The following is an 18,067-nucleotide window of genomic DNA, read 5'->3' as shown; positions in this document are numbered from 1 at the left end:
ATGGAAGTAAAAGCTAAAATAAAGAATAGTCATTAGATGATGACAAACAGGTTAAAAAGTACCTGCATCTCATATCATAAACAGTGAGTTAATCTCACAAATCCATAAAGAGCTCATAAAAATTAGTAATAAAAAGACCAATACCCAAAAGCAAAAAAAGCAAAAGCTATCTTAAGATCAGATAAGTGACAGGAAAGGAAATATAAATGCTTTTTAAATACACAAGTTTCCCAAACTCACTCAAAGCAAGATGAACCAATTAAATATATTAAAACTATACTCAGATTCCATTTTCATCTACCAGATTTGGAAAAATTCAAAACTATAATAAAATCATTGTTGGTAAAACTAGGAAAATAGAGGTTCTCATATAACACTGGTGGAAGAAGTAAGTGGTATAATTTAACAATATTTATCAGAATTACAAATACAGATACCTTTTAATTCAACAATTCCACTTGGGTATGTAGCCCACATATAAACTTACATATGTGCAAAATAAGTTTTGTACAAGTTGACTTATTGCACCATTGTATGTAATAGCAAAAGATAAAGAACAATTCAACTAATCCTCTATAGAAGATTAGTTTTTTAATTATGGTACATCAACATAATGGAATGATATTTAAAAGAAAAAGAATGACACCTGAAACTAATGAATAATAATAATAATAATAAAAGAAAAAGAATGAGAAAGATTTTATTTACTTCTATGGAAAGACCTCCAACATCTATTAAGTTTTAAAAAAGAAAGTGCAGAAAAGTGAATATAGTGTACTACTGGTATATATTTTTTAAAGAAGGCAAACAAGACTACATATATATCATATATATGTATGACATATATACATATATATCATACATACATACATGTGTTTATATTTGCATAAAAGTAACTCTGGAAGGAAATACGAAAAACCAGTTTAAGTGGTTAACTATGGTAGAAAGATCAGTGAACAGATGGGGTAGGAGATTTCATACTCCATACCATTTTTGAACCACGTGACCGTATTATCTATTCAAAATAAAATTTTAACACAAAATTTTTTTCACATCCATATTTTTCAAAGGAAAAAGTTTCCTCTTTTAGTAATCCTGGAGTATATTTCTCAAATATCTTCTTGTGAAAAGTATACCAGATAGTAGCAATGCTCTGTAGCAATTTTCAAAGCTAGGCATTCTACTTTATGGGATCTTTACTTTTTTTTTTTTTTATGGCTAAGGAGGCATCAGTTATACCTTTCTTAAAATTTTTCAGTCTAACATTATCATGGTTTTACTCCCTAAATACTCCCTTGTCTGTATATCAAATAGTAACAATAAATCATAATCACATTTAAAAGTGGACTTTTGGCCATGCCTGTGAGTACTCCCACAGCTTGCCTTGCACCGGGGGTGGCCTTCTCGTCAGCCGTGTATCTATATTAGGCAACTCAATTTTCAAAAGAGGATATCAATCCTACTTCCAATTCAACTGTCTGTTAAAGCATATGGGTCTTTATTTAATTGGCAACAGACTAGCAGCACTCCAGGTAGTTGTCAGCAAATACAATCTTGAACTCACACTGTCCAATACCCATCAAAATCTTGGCCAAGAAAAACAATATTTAGGGAGGACTGCTTGAAGGATAGAGTAGACATTTGCTATTTTTGGCACCTGAATATCCAAATACCTTTCCTATATTGGGGAAATCCCAAGACAGACGAGAGGCAGGGTCTTGCTTCCCCTTGCAAATATCAAAGAGCACTCACTAGAAAGTAAAAGTATACATGTGATGTAGGCTTGACCAATTGAATGATTTATTATCCTGGGACTTTGTATCATGAGAAAGTGAAGCCAGATGCAGAGACAATTTAGATTATTTGCCACAGTGGTGGCAACAGAAGTGAGAATCAGCAGAATGGAGACAAGAGACTATCTAAGGGCAGCAGTACAGTAGGTGTCCTTTGCAGATTAATCCATGTGATACCCTTCCAACGAATTCTTATTTTTTCTTTGAAGTTAGACAGAGTTGATTTTGTCTTGTTTACAACCAAGAATGCTGAGTGATAATAAGACTATTCCATGGGTTAAATTAGGTAAATTGATTACCCTATTGTACCTAGATCATATTATGCAGGTCCCCTTAAGTTGAATTTATGGAGGTAAACTTTAATGTAATGTTTAATGTAATGTAATGTATGTTGCAATACAGCTCTATAATACTCATTTAGTTTACAGTATGTCCAATAAATTATATGTTACTCTCTTTATGTAAAATTTAGAACAATTTTTGTCTTGGCATAATACATGAAACTTGGGTTTCCCTAAAGAATTGGTTGGGTTACATTATAAATAAAAATAAGTGTGTGCTATTATTATTAATGATAATATTCACATTTCTATTATTTTTAATACTAATAGTCATTGTTGTGATTATTTTTTCCAGAATCCCTCCCATATGTTGAAATACAGAAGACAGGTTTTTGGATTGTTCATGATCTCAGGTGGTAAAGATTGGATATAGTAAAATAAAAAATGGTAGGGAAGTTGAGAGAATTGAGAAGAGACAAGTTGAATTTATGTACCCTGGTATCTAGGTTGGATATTAACACAGATAAAAAGGTGCTGATACTTGGAAAGAAGATGGAGCTTCAAGGACTCTTAAGTCTCAGTAAGAGCCAAAAGAAGCATATGTAGAAATGTGCAAGGACTAGTAAGATAGGAAAATATTGTAAAAGAGTATTAAGATTAGAAGTTTAAGATTTCAAATCTGGGCAGTTCAAGTTTCATGTATGACTATAGGCAATGTTTTTGAATCTGAAGGGCAGATTAGCATCACTGAAGTTGAGAATATCCAGATAAGACTTTAACACTGAAGTTTTTAGAATGATGACAAAGGTTGTGATTTAGAAAAAACTCTGAGCCAGGTATCAAAATCATGAGTTGTATGTGAGGTGAGGAATCAGGATTGTAGGAAGAATCATTTTCTCTTTTTCTTCAATATTCCTGCCTTGACCCATGAAATGAAATTTCTGGTCTCTCAGGAGTATTGTGCAAGAAGCTTCTGCCCTTTGTCCATTACTCTTTAGTGTTTACCTGGAAATACGATAAAAGACTTATATCCCAAGGTCTATACTCCCCTTCTGAACATGATTAATATGATACACCTATATAGCGCAGACATTCTTTGGCTCTCTAGTTCAGAATTAATTACCCACCCAACAGGTGTTGTCTCTGATCTTACCTCATCATTGTGATAAGCCCCTTACCTACTTCTCTTAGAGTAAAAGACCTTCTCATCTAAATGTCAAAGTATGAATAAGAAATAATTTACTGGGAGGACAAGAGTGAGGAAAAGTATATTAGGCAAAAGAAATAGTAGTTACCAAGGCAGAAGTGCTTAAGAAAATAGGTTGTATGTGGAATCCTAAATAGAATGTCTTAAACACAAGATGCATTTGGGAAGATAACAAGAGGAGTTAGTGAAATGACAGGAACATTAAATACCATACTAGAAATTTTACATACTAGCTTGGAAGGACAAAAGTCAGACACATTATTAAACACTTTATTAATAACCCACAGAAGGAAACACTGTTGTCCCTTCTTCAATGCATGGGTTTGCTACTACTAGTCAAGTTACCCCAAAACTGTGAGCCCTGATAGTGAATATGAGTAATTTGTTTTAAAAAAAATAAGTATTGAAGGGAACTCAAACACCTCATGAAGAAATAACAAACAAAAAATTAAGGAAAAATAAGTTGCTAATGAAATAGAAATATTGAAGATAAATAACTTTAACACAAAAATAAAAAATAAAAACCTTTAGATGATCCCTTTGAGTTTCTGGCTTGAATACAAATTTATGTGCCCAAAGGATGAAAGTATACAAAGTAAGCAAAGAACAACTGTCAAGAAAAGAACAATTTCCTTATGACTGTGAGCTAAATGACTCTGACTTCACCCATGGCGGCAACTTTTCAAATTCCTATCAACCAAAATGAAGAGATCATATTAGAAATATGATGCATTCAGTAGAGAGGCTGAAAAGAGTATCGCTTAGAACTGAGGCTAAACTAGCCCTAGCATAAAGGCTACTCAAGACCAACCCTAAAAAGATTTAAAAATATGCCTCCCAAATTCAATTCAAGAATTTCTAAATAATTTAACTGCCTGCCAGAACAAGGTCCAACATTTTTTAAAAATCCATCATTCATAACATAGAATTCACAATTAAAACTTATTAGTTCTGGTTCTGCTATATCCAAAAATAAAGCACAGAAACAAACTAAAAAATAATGCATAGAGCATCATTGACCCATGGGACAACACTAAATAGTCTGAAATACATGTAACTGGTGACTCAGAAAAAGAGGATATGGTAACACAAGAAAAATATTTAAGAAAATATGCCTGAAATTTTTCAAAAATTAATGAAAAACATAAACTGATAGATCCCAGGAGCTCAATGAACACTAAACAGAATAAACAAAGAAAACCACCAAACGCATCATAATCAAATTGTTGAAAATAAATTATACAGAGAAAAATCTTTAAAATATCCAGAAAAAAAAGACACATTACAGAGAAACCATCATATGAAATGCAGACTTCTTGTCAGAAACTGCAAGCTAGAAAAGAATGGAATTACATTTCTTACATGCTAGAAAGAAAAAAAAGTCAACCAAGAATTCTGCAGCCAGAAAATAAAATTTGAAGAATAAAAAAGGAAACAATAATGTAATAGACATGAAAAATGGACATACAATGTAGAAAGTCAATGAAACCAAAAGCTGATTTGGGGAAAGATTAATAAAATTGACAAATTACTGACAGTACTGAAAAAGAGAAAAACATAAAAATTCAATATCAGAAATGAAAGAAGGAACATTATTATGGATGTTACAGATATAAAAGAATAATAATGGATATCACAAACAAATTTATAACAATAAATTTGACAACTTAATTGAAGAGAACAAATTCTTTGAAAGACACAAATTACCAAAACTGACACAAGAATAATCCTGATAAGGTGTGAGTTACCAAAATTACCCAAACTGACATAAGAAAATCTTGATAAGGTGTGGGTTACATGGGTATATACATTTGTCAAAACTTACAAATCTGTACACTTAAGACCTGTACATTTCACTGCATATAAATTATATCTCAAATTTTAAAAGTTTTAAGAGCTTATTTTTTAGCTTAGGGGAAAAATAAAAAAATAATAAAAAAATAGAAATCATGAGCGAAAAGCTTAGAAACTTGGAGAACAGATCCAGGAGACCTAAGATATGAATAATAGAAATTCCAGAAGGAGAAATTGGAGCATGAACGAGGGGTAATAATTCAAGAAATAAAAGAAGGAACTTTCCCTGGAATAAGAAAAGATTCAAGCCTACAATTAAAAGATTTCACTGATTAATGAGGGAAGAGAAAGTGGAAAGGAAGGAGTGAGAAAGGGAATATACCTAGGCATATCCTAGTAAAAGTCCCAAATTTCAAGTATAAAAAGAACTGTATAACAGGCTTCAGAGCTAAAGAAGTTATTTATAAAGGAAAAAAATCAAACTGGCATCAGCAACATTGAGAAATAGAAAGAATACAACATTGACAGACTACTGAGAGGAAATGCAATGCAAAAATCCTATACCTAGCCAAGATATCATTCAAAAACAAGTTATTTACAATGGAAAAAAATTACATCATTCACTTGCCAAGCATAATAAAGATGCTTGCAGATATATAAGAATACAGAGAACATATCATCAACATAAGCCATCCAAAGGAAAAAAATATTCAAGATAGTACTCTAACAAAACAACACATGCATCAGAATAAGGACTTTAAGATATAAGAAAATGAAGAGATGAGGAACAGAGAAGCAATGAACCTTGTAATACAAGGTTTCTGAACTTTGGCATATGTCATAGGTCATTATTTGTTTAGAGGAAGGGGTGGAAGAGATGTGTATTGATATTTGGCATGACTCTGCCTTCTACCCACTAGATATCAGTTGCCTCTACCCTCCCTAGTTGTGAAAATCAAGAACATCTCCAGACATTGCCTAATGCTCCATAGGGGGCAAAATCAGCCCCAGAGTGAGAACCACCGATATAGTTTATAACTATTCATTTAGCTAATAGCAAACTGACAAAAATTTGTAATGTAAGGAGTAAATAAGAGTTTTTGAAACAGAAGAGACATACTACTGTGAAAAATCTAATAATAATTTGAAATAAAAATAGAAAATATGTCAGCAAAACTGGCCATTGAATGTAGGTTGTGACTACAATAAGAAAAAATAAATAACTGGTAAGGACAAGATAAAACGATCATTTTGCTGATCACATAATTATATATCTAGAAAGGATCAGAGATTTTTTAGATTTTCTATTAATAATGATTTTGTATTTATAACAGCTTTTTAATACTACATTTACGGAGGAACATATATAAAAATCAGTAACTCTTCTATGTATTACCATAACCGTCTAGAAATGAAAATGGAAAAAAAGCTATTGATAATTATGACAATAAAACAAAATATTTAAAAGCACATTTAAATGATGAATGTCTAAGTATTACCTTGTTGTGTACACCTGAAACTAATACATTTTTTAAAAAAAGCACATTTAACAAAGACCATATAGGACCTACATGAAGAAAACTTCAAAAACTTGCTAAAAGACAGAAGCAGATTTATTGTAAAACTAAAAAAATCTTCCTTAGTTTAGGGCTCTGCACTGACCCTTATGGTAGGCTGAACAATGGCTCCCCAAAAATGTCCATGCCCTAATCCCCAAAATATATGAATATGTTAAATATGTTACTTTACATAGTAAAAGAGACATTGCAAATTTAATTAAATTAATGACCTTGAGATGGTAAATTGTTTTGGAGCTAGATGTAATCAAAAGCACCCTTATAAAAGGGAGACTTGAACAAGATATTGTATCACTGGCTTTCAAGATGCAAGAAGGGGATCAGGAATCAAGAAAACCACAATGAGATATCACCTCACCCCAGTCAGAATGGCTTTCATCAACAAAACAAATAGTAACAAGTGTTGGAGAGGCTGTGGAGAAAAAGGAACTCTCATACACTGTTGGTGGGAATGCAGACTGGTGCAGCCGCTATGGAAGGCAGTGTGGAGGTTCCTCAAGAAATTACGAATAGAATTACCATATGACCCAGCAATCGCTCTCCTGGGTATCTACCCCAAAAATATAAAAGCATTTCTCTATAGAGACACGTGTACGCCAATGTTCATTGCAGCTTTGTTTACGGTGGCCAAGACATGGAAACAACCAAAATGTCCTTCGATAGATGAATGGATAAAGAAGTTGTGGTACATATACACAATGGAATACTATTCGGCGTTAAGGAAAGATGATATAGCAGCATTTGTGACAACATGGATGGATCTCGAGAGAATAATGCTAAGTGAAATAAGTCAGACAGAAAAAGCAGAGAACCCTATGATTTCACTGATATGTGGTATATAAACCAAAAAGAACAAGACAAACAAATGAGAAACAAAAACTCATAGACACAGACAATAATTTAGTGGTTACCAGAGGGTAAGGGGGTGGAGGGTGGGTGATGAGGGTAAAGGGGATCAAATATATGGTGATGGAAGGAGAACTGACTCTGGGTGGTGAACACGCAATGGGATTTATAGACGATGTAATACAGAATTGTACACCTGAAATCTATGTAAATTTACTAACAATTGTCACCCCAATAAAATTAATAAAAAAAAAAAAAGAATGTAGACCGCCTCAAGAAGCTGAAAGCACAAAGAAGTAGATTCTCCCTTCTCCCATAGAGCCTCCAGAAGAAATATAATCCAGCTAACACCCTGATTCCAGACCAGTGAAACCTATTTCAGACTTTGAACCTCCGCAACTGTAAAATAACAAATTTGTGTTGGTTTAAGCACCCAACCTTGTGGTAATTTGTTACTGCCGCAATAGGAAACTGATACAAACCCCTTCCAAATCCCTGGAAGATGTTTTAGCAATGGGTTCACATGGTAACATGATTTTGTAAAGTTTGCAAAAGTAATATATTTTAACCACAATCAACTAAGACCACTGTCTTCTTTTCACTGCAATGTTTCCTCCACCACTCTTCTCATGTTGGATAGTGCTGGAATGACTGCAGGCATATTGAGGATCCTGCTAAGGAGCATTTGCATCAAGGACCCATTTACTTTTGGTTTAGTTCGATATATATGTGGTCAGTTCTGCAAATTACTGCTAGCCACCCCACGATAGGAATGGCTTTCAGAAATACTTCTACTCCATACTGGTCCGACTCATCCAATGAAGGCACAGAGTCTGAGGTCACATAGTATGAAAAATGTGAACTATAGCACCCACAATGAAAATATCTGAGGAATTATTGGAGGAAAATGTCTGGAGCCATGTATGGAGCCTGAAGCCAGTCCGATGGAAAATCCCTCTAATTGTCAGCCATGTAAAACATCAAAGGAAGATTTACTACTCATTGATTACTAGTCAAAACTGTCAATAACTTTTTTTTCCATGCATACAATAATTTTTAAGTGTTCAATTTACCATGACAAAAGTAAAAAATCAGATGTCTTCTTCTGATAAACAATCCTCCCTTGTACCAAACCCTGGAATTACTAAGCATGCTTAGTAAAAATTTTGCAAGTGGATCATTACATGTAATTGCAACAAGCACAAGGCTCACCTTTATCAGACCTGTGTATTCTTGTTATGGAAAAACAATACCATATATTGTCACTGGCCCCTTCTGTCTTCAAAGTCAGTGAGGGTTTGTTGATTCCCTCTCACATTGCATCACTCCAATCTCCTATTAAGCTTCTTGCACTTTTAAGGACCCTTATGATTACTTTGGGCCCAGCAGTACATATGCAATGGGATGTATCCTAAGGATGAAAAGAACTGTAAAGAAATCTTAAACTATTTTCAGTGGTCATATTGTTGGTAGCACTGTTGGTATTTTTACTGTGAGACTCTTGTAAGTATATTGTGGGGGCGGGGTGAAGCAAATAATTAGGTTACTGATTAGATTACTGATTTTCAACATGAGGGGAAGACAATACAAATTTAAGACCGAAGGTAGTTAAATAAAAACTCTAGAGTTCTGTATTGGAATTAGAAATATTAGTCTAAACCCATGATGTATTTTATAATTTTATGATTTGTGCGTGTGTGTGTATGTGTGTGTAAAATTCCCTAGCGCAGTCCCCTAAAAGGACCAATCCAGTAGCAATGAGCACTGATAGCATCCAGACAGTGATTTCTAATTTCTAGTTCATACTAAAATGAACTAGAGCTCCTTAGAGAACTAATTGACTCCATGTAAGGGGTGGGAAATGGAATTTAGATAAACCATTCAGAATTCAAGATGAGGCTGAAATATCTTGTTATACAAGAAAAGGAAAAAATACTATCAAAGTCTACATGAGTCCTGTCAAAAGGACTCAAGATTTACACTGAACAGGTCATCAGGATCCAAAGATGGGAGAAACTAATAATAACTACAGTGGATTATAACATATCAAGTAAGTTTAAATCCATGTGTCTATAATGATAAAAGAAAATAACTAATTGGTCACCTTTGGAAAATATTGGGGAGCCAAGTTATTATTTTGAAAAATTGGCAAATAAAGGCACTCATTTACCTTGTAACCAAATAGGAAGGGTGATACTTCATATAAGTATTTTAGGTACTAAATGAAAGAATCATAGAACTTTAAAATTCCATTTTGCAAACTCTAATAAATAGTTCTAGGCAATAATCATCCTGGCTGATAAGGAGACAGAAAAGAGACATCTCTCTTTAGAGAAGGATATAATATCACATTTAAAGTAGTCTTACCACAAAACTCCATCCTAAATTTGATAAAGCCTCTAGATCTATCAATAGATGGATAAAAGGGAATTTATAATACTATTATGAAATATTGACATTTTCTATAATAAAAAGATATTTTTCATTTTTAGAATATATATTTTTAAAGAAGGGGGAAGAAGGCAAAAAAGTAAAATACGTCATAATCAACTAATTTATTATTCTTTTCCTTTTAAATCTTTTGGGGCTGTTTAAAATATATATTTTTTTACCATATGAGAAAGGTTCCCATAAGATCTCTAACATAAGCATTGCCACACAAAATCAAAACAGAACACACATACTATGTAAAGTACTGGAGCAGCTCCCTGCCTGCCAGAAAATCACATGAGTTCAAAGCAGGACCTTTGTTTTCAGTTTACCATTATGATTCTCCGGCTATATCAATTTTCAGGATCAAGAAAGAAAAATGTATATTTCCATAGGTAGACGAGGAAGTGGAGCTGCTTACAGTTAAAGAGGTAACAGGATAGACATGGAAGAATACTTAAAACTTTCTTTCTAGTTTCTAACCCTTCACTATATAACTAACTTAAATAAACGACAACTAGGTATCTAGCTCTTCCGATACAATGTCTGGACAAAAGTCGTCCTTCATCCTTAGGTTTCTGCAATGCTGCTTTAATTTTACAGAAAAGATAAATGGCATAACAGAAAAGGAATGAAATAATGATGAACTCTCTAGAGTTTCTAAAATACATAAGAGGTAAGCAGCTGAGATGCAATGAAAGGATATGAGTGGGAAGTTTGTGACCCATGAAGTGGATACTGCTGGAAGTTTGAATGAAAAGTTGAAAGGCTTTATGATTAGGCCAGACTAGATAGATAGTGAGGCAATTAGAATCATTCATTGCTGCCAAGGCATCAGGCCAACGTGAATTACAACCCAAACTGAATGAAGCAGAATAGAAAATAGAAAAGCCTTTAATGAAAATGTTGGAGAACCCACAAGGGATGGGGAAAGTGCCAAATAACTGGAAGATGGCTAAGTAAACTAAAAGGTCTATTCTCCCATCAATGCATAAGGGATTTACAAGTTTAACTCTCACTGCTGTTAATAGGAATTCTATGTGTGATCCAAGGGTGTACTCATGGAGAAAATGCATCTATTAGTGTCTCGATTGGCCTCTCTTGAGCCAACACTGGCAAATGTTCCAAATTGTGTGGTAGTTTGGTGACAAGGACTAACAGAGGCTAGAATGAAAACCACCAGCTTAGCTTCCCCTTGTAATCCTCTGATAGTACAAGATCCCTTATGAGTGAAGAGTAAAATATATTCTATGCAATCATTCATAGTGTTTAATTTGGAAACATTTAGAAATCAACTCCCAGCAAATTAAAGTAAATGAAAAAGTAAAAGGCAGAAATTCCTATTTAATTGAAAAATCTGTCTTTGAAAAAGAAAAACACTTCTTCCAATCATTTTCTACCTGAAAGGAATCCTTTGGCTATCTAATCTAATCATAACAGCCGTCATATCTCCTCACATGTCCAGACATTGTATCAGATGCTTTACTAAGGGTTGTACTTAATCACAACCAGTTTATGAAGAAAGTAGTATTATCCCTATTTCACAGATAAGGACATTGCAACAGACATTAAGAAATTTCCCCAGGATCACCCATCTCGAAAGTGGCAGATTCAAATCCAAGTCCATCCAGTAGCTCCAAAGCCCATGATCTTTCCTCCACACCTCACTGCATATCTACTGTAACATGGCAGCTGCATTGCTCCACTGAGTCACTCTGGCTTCACATAACTCCCTTCCAATCCAATGCAAACTTTTAAAAACACTGAACCTCCTCTTAACTTACATTTTCATACTTTCATAAATTATGTTTTCTAATAGTATTCCACCATAAAAGAAAAAAAGGTAATATAGTAATTTTAATTTAAAGTAATAAACAGTTTTATCCTAGATACATAAAAAAGTTCATTGAATATTTATTGACTCGATTACGTACTACGGTTTCTATTAGACTCAATATAAAGACAAATACAGGCCCTTCTCTCAAGATCAGTTAAGTCTAATAGGAGACACAGACATAAGCAGCTCATTAAAATACAGTCTGCTACATGACAGAGAAAAAGTAGTACAAAGTACTGTGGGGGAACAGTATACCATTTGTGACTGTTGATTTCTCAATAATAAATTCAATATCTTTATAACCTTTTATTGAAGGATTTCAACAAAGCTTTACTGAAGACTCAACAAAATTTTATTTATAGCAAAATCTTCCTTCTCCAAATCCCTGTAAAGTACGTACAGGGCAATCCTCATTATCTCCAAATTTCTGATGGAGAAATAGTGGTTCAACAAAATTAAATGACTTACAGAACTCAGGAGGAACTCCCAGTACCACACTCTACTTCCCCAAAAATAAAATTAATTTTTCTACAAAAATCTTACTTAATCCAAAGTAATATAGACTTTAAAGACGCCTCAAATGAGCTTAATTCCTCAAGAATGAGTTTGAACAGGTTCAGGTTCCATCAAACAGTCTGAACAATCTTAGTTCAACCAAACAGCCAAACAATTTCCAAAACCATAGGTAGGTGCTGGATACTGCTTTCATTTCAGTTAATTAAAAGTATTTGATCCACTATGGTGCATCTCAGTGTAAGATCTTTAAAAGAAAACAATCAATTAATCCATGCAAGTTTCAGATAACACCTAATCTAAATGCCAGAGCTTGTGACCAGACTTAATCAAATTCTGGATATTATTTATTGACCTATCCTAAAAAGATGTGTTTTTTTTCTTCTACAAAGGTACTTGAATAATGAATAAGCTATCAAAACCAGCATAAACTCTCATTATACAATGAACTGAAATTTTTGTGTACACTAGGTTAGGAATAAACTAAATCAGAATAATTTGTTATTGGAAATGCCAAATATTAAGAGAATTAGTAATGCAGGTTCTTGGGGGAGGGAATAGATACATTTTACCTTGTTTTCTTCATGCGAGCTACATGGGGATGACAAACACAAATGAAGCAAATTCTATGGGTTTTTAATAGATACACAATTCTTAGGCTCTCCTCACTGGGTCAACAGCAATCCCATTAGCTAGCCTTATGAAAAAGCTGAGGCATTATCTGTGTAATGTGAACTTAAGGATACCAGAAAGGCTCCAGGCCCAAAATATCTTCTTCCCACCCTGTCTGCTGATTCCTGAAGCAAGCGTTTCATCTTTTAACTCAATGGTCTCAACCTGGCTGATAATTAGAATTACCTGGGGCATTTCTTAAAACATGGATGCCCTAACTTCAGCTCCAGACATTCTTATTTTAGCCTGGGCAACTGTATTTCTTTTTTTTTTTTTTTCTATTAAGAATGATAGGTGATTCTAATGGGTAGCCATGATTGTGAAGCACTGGTAGGATAGTCAAGCAAATTTGAATAAATATGAGGGAAAGCAAGAAGATATGAGATAACTGAGAAAGGAGAGCAGCAATACATAAAATAGAGACATAGTTTGGGGAGTCTAGGGCAGTCAAAAAGGAGGGTTACAATTTTGCCTTTGGCCAACAAGGTAAACCTAGGATTTGTTCAGAGGAACCCTGCTGGGGTGGGAGGAGAAGGAACAATGCTGCTGGGGGGGGGGGGGGGAATGCATAAATATCAAGTTTCAGATCATTTTACCACCACTGACATAGAAATCAGGTTTTTGTTTTGTTTTGTTTTGTTTTAAGGTATAGCGGTTTTTAGCTTTCTTTTTCAGTTACAGTAGACTTTCAATATTATATTAGTTTCAGGTTTACAGCATAGTGGTTAGACATTTATATAATTTACACACTGATCCTCCCAGTTAGTCTAGTACTGACCTAGCACTCACTGTACATAGTTATTACAATATTATTGACTATATTCCTTGTGCATTATTTATTTCCCCATAACTACCAATTTGTACCTCCTAATTCCTTCACCTTTTCACCTAGCTCCCCAACCCCAATACTGTCTGGTAACTATCAGTTTGTTCTCTGCATCTGTGAGTTTATTTCTATTTTATTTTTTCATTTATTTCGTTCTTTAGATTCCACATATAAATGAGATGATATGGTATTTGTCTTTCTTAGTCTGATTTATTTCACTTAGCATAATATCCTCTAGGTCCATCCATGTTGTCACAAATGGTAAGATTTCTTTTTTTAAGAAAATATTCATATATATATATATATATATATATATATATATATATATATATATGAAATCACCTAGGAATGAATTTAACCAAGGAGGTAAAACACCTGTACTTGGAAAACTATAAGACACTGCAATACAAATAGATGGAAGCATACACCATGCTCATGGATAGGAAGAATTAGCATTGTTAAAATGTCCATACTTGTTCATTTGTCGCTTTGTTTTATAAGCCATATATGAATGAACTCATATGGTTTTTGACTTTGTCTCTGACTTATTTCACTTAGCATGATAATCTCAATATCCATCCATGTTGTCGCAAATGGCAGTATTTCATCTTTTCTTATGGCAGAGTAATAATCATAGACATAGACAACAGTTTAGTGGTTACAAGAGGGTAAGGTGGGGTGGTAGAAGAGGGTAAAGGGGGTCAAATATATGATATATGAAATATATGAAAGGAGAACTGACTGGGTGGTTAATACACAATGCAATGTATAGATGATGTATTATAGAAATGTACACTTGAAACCTATATAATTTTACTAACCAATGTCACCCAATAAATTTAATAAAGATTTTTAAAAGTCCATACTATCCATAGTAATCTATACATTCAATTCAATCCCTATCAAAATACCAATGACATTTTTCTCAGAACTAGAACAAATAACCTTAAAATTTATATGGAACCACAAAAGACCCCGAATAGCCACAGAAATCTTAAGAATCAACAAAATTGGAGGTATCATGCTACTTGCTATCAAAGTATACTACAAAGTTATAGTAATCAAAACAGCATGATACTGTCGTTAAAACACACATAGACCAATGGAGCAGATTAGAGAGCCCAGAAAACAAAACTATGCCTATACGGTCATTTAATCTAAGACAAAGGAGGCAAGAACATACAGTAGGGTAAAGTCTGTCTAGTCAATAAATGGTGTTGAGAAAATGGTTCATGCATGGACAGATACATGTAAACAAATGAAACTGGACCATCCTCTTACACCAAATACAAGAATAAACTCAAGCCAGATTAAAGACTTAAAGGTAAGAGCTGAAACCATAAAACTCCTAGAAGAAAATGTAGGCAGTAAACTTTCAGAAATTGCTCCTAGTGATATTTTTCTAGATCTATCTCTTCGGACAAGGGAAACAAAAGAACAAATAAACAAATGGGACTACATCAAACTAAAACGTTTTTGCACATAAATGAGTTTTTTAGAGTTTGTCTTCACAAACAGGCTCAATGAGTTTTTCCATAATAAGGTATAAACTAAACTATTGAAAAGTTACTAATGCAGAAGTTATTCACTCCCTTTTATAGCCTTCTTACTTTAAAGTGTAGACCATAAAATAAGAGGTCATGCATAAAAACACACAAACATTTTTACAGGATGAGAACCAACATTTCTCAATATCCACATAAATATATTCAATTGAAACCCAAAATAAGCCACATTAAAAAAAAATGCTTCATTACTATTTTTCTCTTTTGCATGTCTTATATGTTCCCTTTTGTGTAGAAATTGCTCTTTTTTTAAGAAAAAGACAAGTAGATTTACATTTTAAAATAACAATATAAAGTATATAAAATAGAGGATGTCCAACTTTAGAACAAAAGCTGTTACCAAAAAAGATCAAACTCAATCTCTAAGCTTAAATACCCAATGATTAGGCCTACCATGGGTTCTATATAATTTTACATTACATTTTAGTAATTTACATCTACTACATTTTAGTAGATCTTGCGTTTCAATTAAACATCAAAAAACTATCATTTTTTCTTTCAAATGGAATAATAGGATAATATGCTGTTTGTGAATCTGCTAAACTTTTCCTCTTTATTCGTTTAAAAACAAGCAAAAATAGTATCTCAGACACCTTGATAAATTTAAAAATTTTTCATTTTAGCAATCCCATTCAAAGTTTCTGACCATTATTATTGCCCAAATCAGGGACTAGATGATTCTGCATGAATTTACCAAGCTTCTGATTAATTCTACAAATACTATCTTTTCTTTAAAAATGTATAATGTTATTGGTAAAAATGTTTTTCTAATTAAAAATAATGTTTATTTTATCAAATATATTTTATTTCTGTTGTACAAAGGAAGTCATATAACAAAAATATCACTGAGACACGGATAATTTTGATCAAAAGCTGAAACCTTTTCAGTTCATGATCTATAAAACAAGCTGACATAGCTGAAACTGTTTTTAATTTGACTTATTAGAAACTATAAAGAACCATGACAGACCAATAAAGAGGAAAAGTTTAGCAGATTCACAAACAACATACTATCCTATTATTCCATTTGAAAGAAAAAAATGAATATCGTATACCTGGAATAAAATCATAATTCTTTTTTGAAAAATGCATATTGTCCATTTGTTTTGTTCACATAAATGTACTTAAAATAAACTTCTAAAGGATCCATTGCAGATTTCCTCTTTCTTGAGTTCTTAACTCCAGTTTGATCCAATTTTTTTTCCTCACAGTGACTTTTGTAGTAGCAGTCCTGAGAGATCAATTATAAACTCATTTATCTTAATACCTTTGCTAGTAGTCATCACCCTAAAACCAGATTGCCTGAATTCAAATCCTTACTCAACTGCTGTTTACTGTCCCTAGGCAAATTACTTCATCTCTCCATCCTTCATCTGAAATATGGGAATAATAACACTATTTACTTCACAGGACTATTATGAGAATTAAGTTAGTTAATATCCATTTAAAAAACACCTTAGAGCATTTCATAAAGTAAGCATTCAATAAGTATTTATTATTATCACTATAATACTTTGGGTATTTCAAAACAAAAAAGTCCCCTTTCTTCCAGAGTTGCCATGGTGCCTGAGATACTATTTTTGCTTGTTTTTAAAAACCTGAATATTAGTTGATTCTTAAATACTTGATTTGAATGTACTCCATTTTATAACAAACTAAATCCAAATGCATTGGTGTGAGGTAAGAGTTGGAGGCATGATAATAATAATTTGAACAGAGGCAGATTTTAGAACTATAAAATCAAAATGCTGACAGGATTCTAGAAGGTCATTTGCATTTCTTCTTCCCTCTGTTCCCAATCTTCGAGCCTACCATCTCACGTCTATATCAGGGAGCTTCATCCTTCCAAGACTATATGACACCATGTTGGACTTTCAAATACTTCAATAAAAGTAGATTCCACCTCCTCCTGATTAAAAGTTTGAGGCAACAACGTTGAAGAGAGCATGCTTCCGGGCAAAGGCAAACCTGGAGTTAAATTCTTGCTCTAATATTTACTAATTGCATACCTCTGGGAAAGATACATTAAATGTTTTGTGCCTCAGTCTCTTTATCTATAACATGATGCCAATGCCCATCTTGAAGGGTTGTTGTGGAGAGTAGGTTATAAGCTTTATAAAGCATCGGAATAATGTAGCTTAACATCATAGCTGTAGACAAAGACATACACATAACAACAGTTCTCAGAATTATGTCATATAATCAGAACAGTGAGATATGCATTCTACAAGGAAACAAATGATAAGAACAACTAATTTGAGTTTAAAATGCTATTTAGCATAAATTAAAAAATAATTGGTGACATGATTCATTTACAAAAATATTTCTAAGCTACACCTATACTTTGATTTCTAACTCTAGTAGATAAAAAATGCGGTTTTGAGTTTTATTTTGACTTGAAATTAAAGATTTTGTGATGAGGAATGTATTTTTAAAGCCAAAATTTGTAATTTGATTGTCAAACCTCTTCATTCTAGATGGGCAGATGGTGATTAGCAGGTAGAGGTAGTCCATGAAATTTTACAAGGGTTCTTAGATTATTACCAGCTAAGAAAGAGTGCATTAAAACAAAACTAAATAGGGAATTATCTATTTGCTTGTTTCGTGTTAAGTCCCTGAGATTTATTCCAGTGAGACCAATAAGCAGAGAGAATGAAATAAAAAAGGCAGAAGGCCAAAGTGTCATAAATGCTGTTAAAGTATTCGATAAAAGCTATTCACTTGAG

Source organism: Rhinolophus hipposideros (genome assembly GCF_964194185.1).
Source record: "Rhinolophus hipposideros genome assembly, chromosome: 6".
Taxonomy (NCBI): Eukaryota; Metazoa; Chordata; class Mammalia; order Chiroptera; family Rhinolophidae; genus Rhinolophus; species Rhinolophus hipposideros.
The sequence above is the reverse complement of the archived record's forward strand: the minus strand, read 5'-3'. Positions refer to the sequence as shown.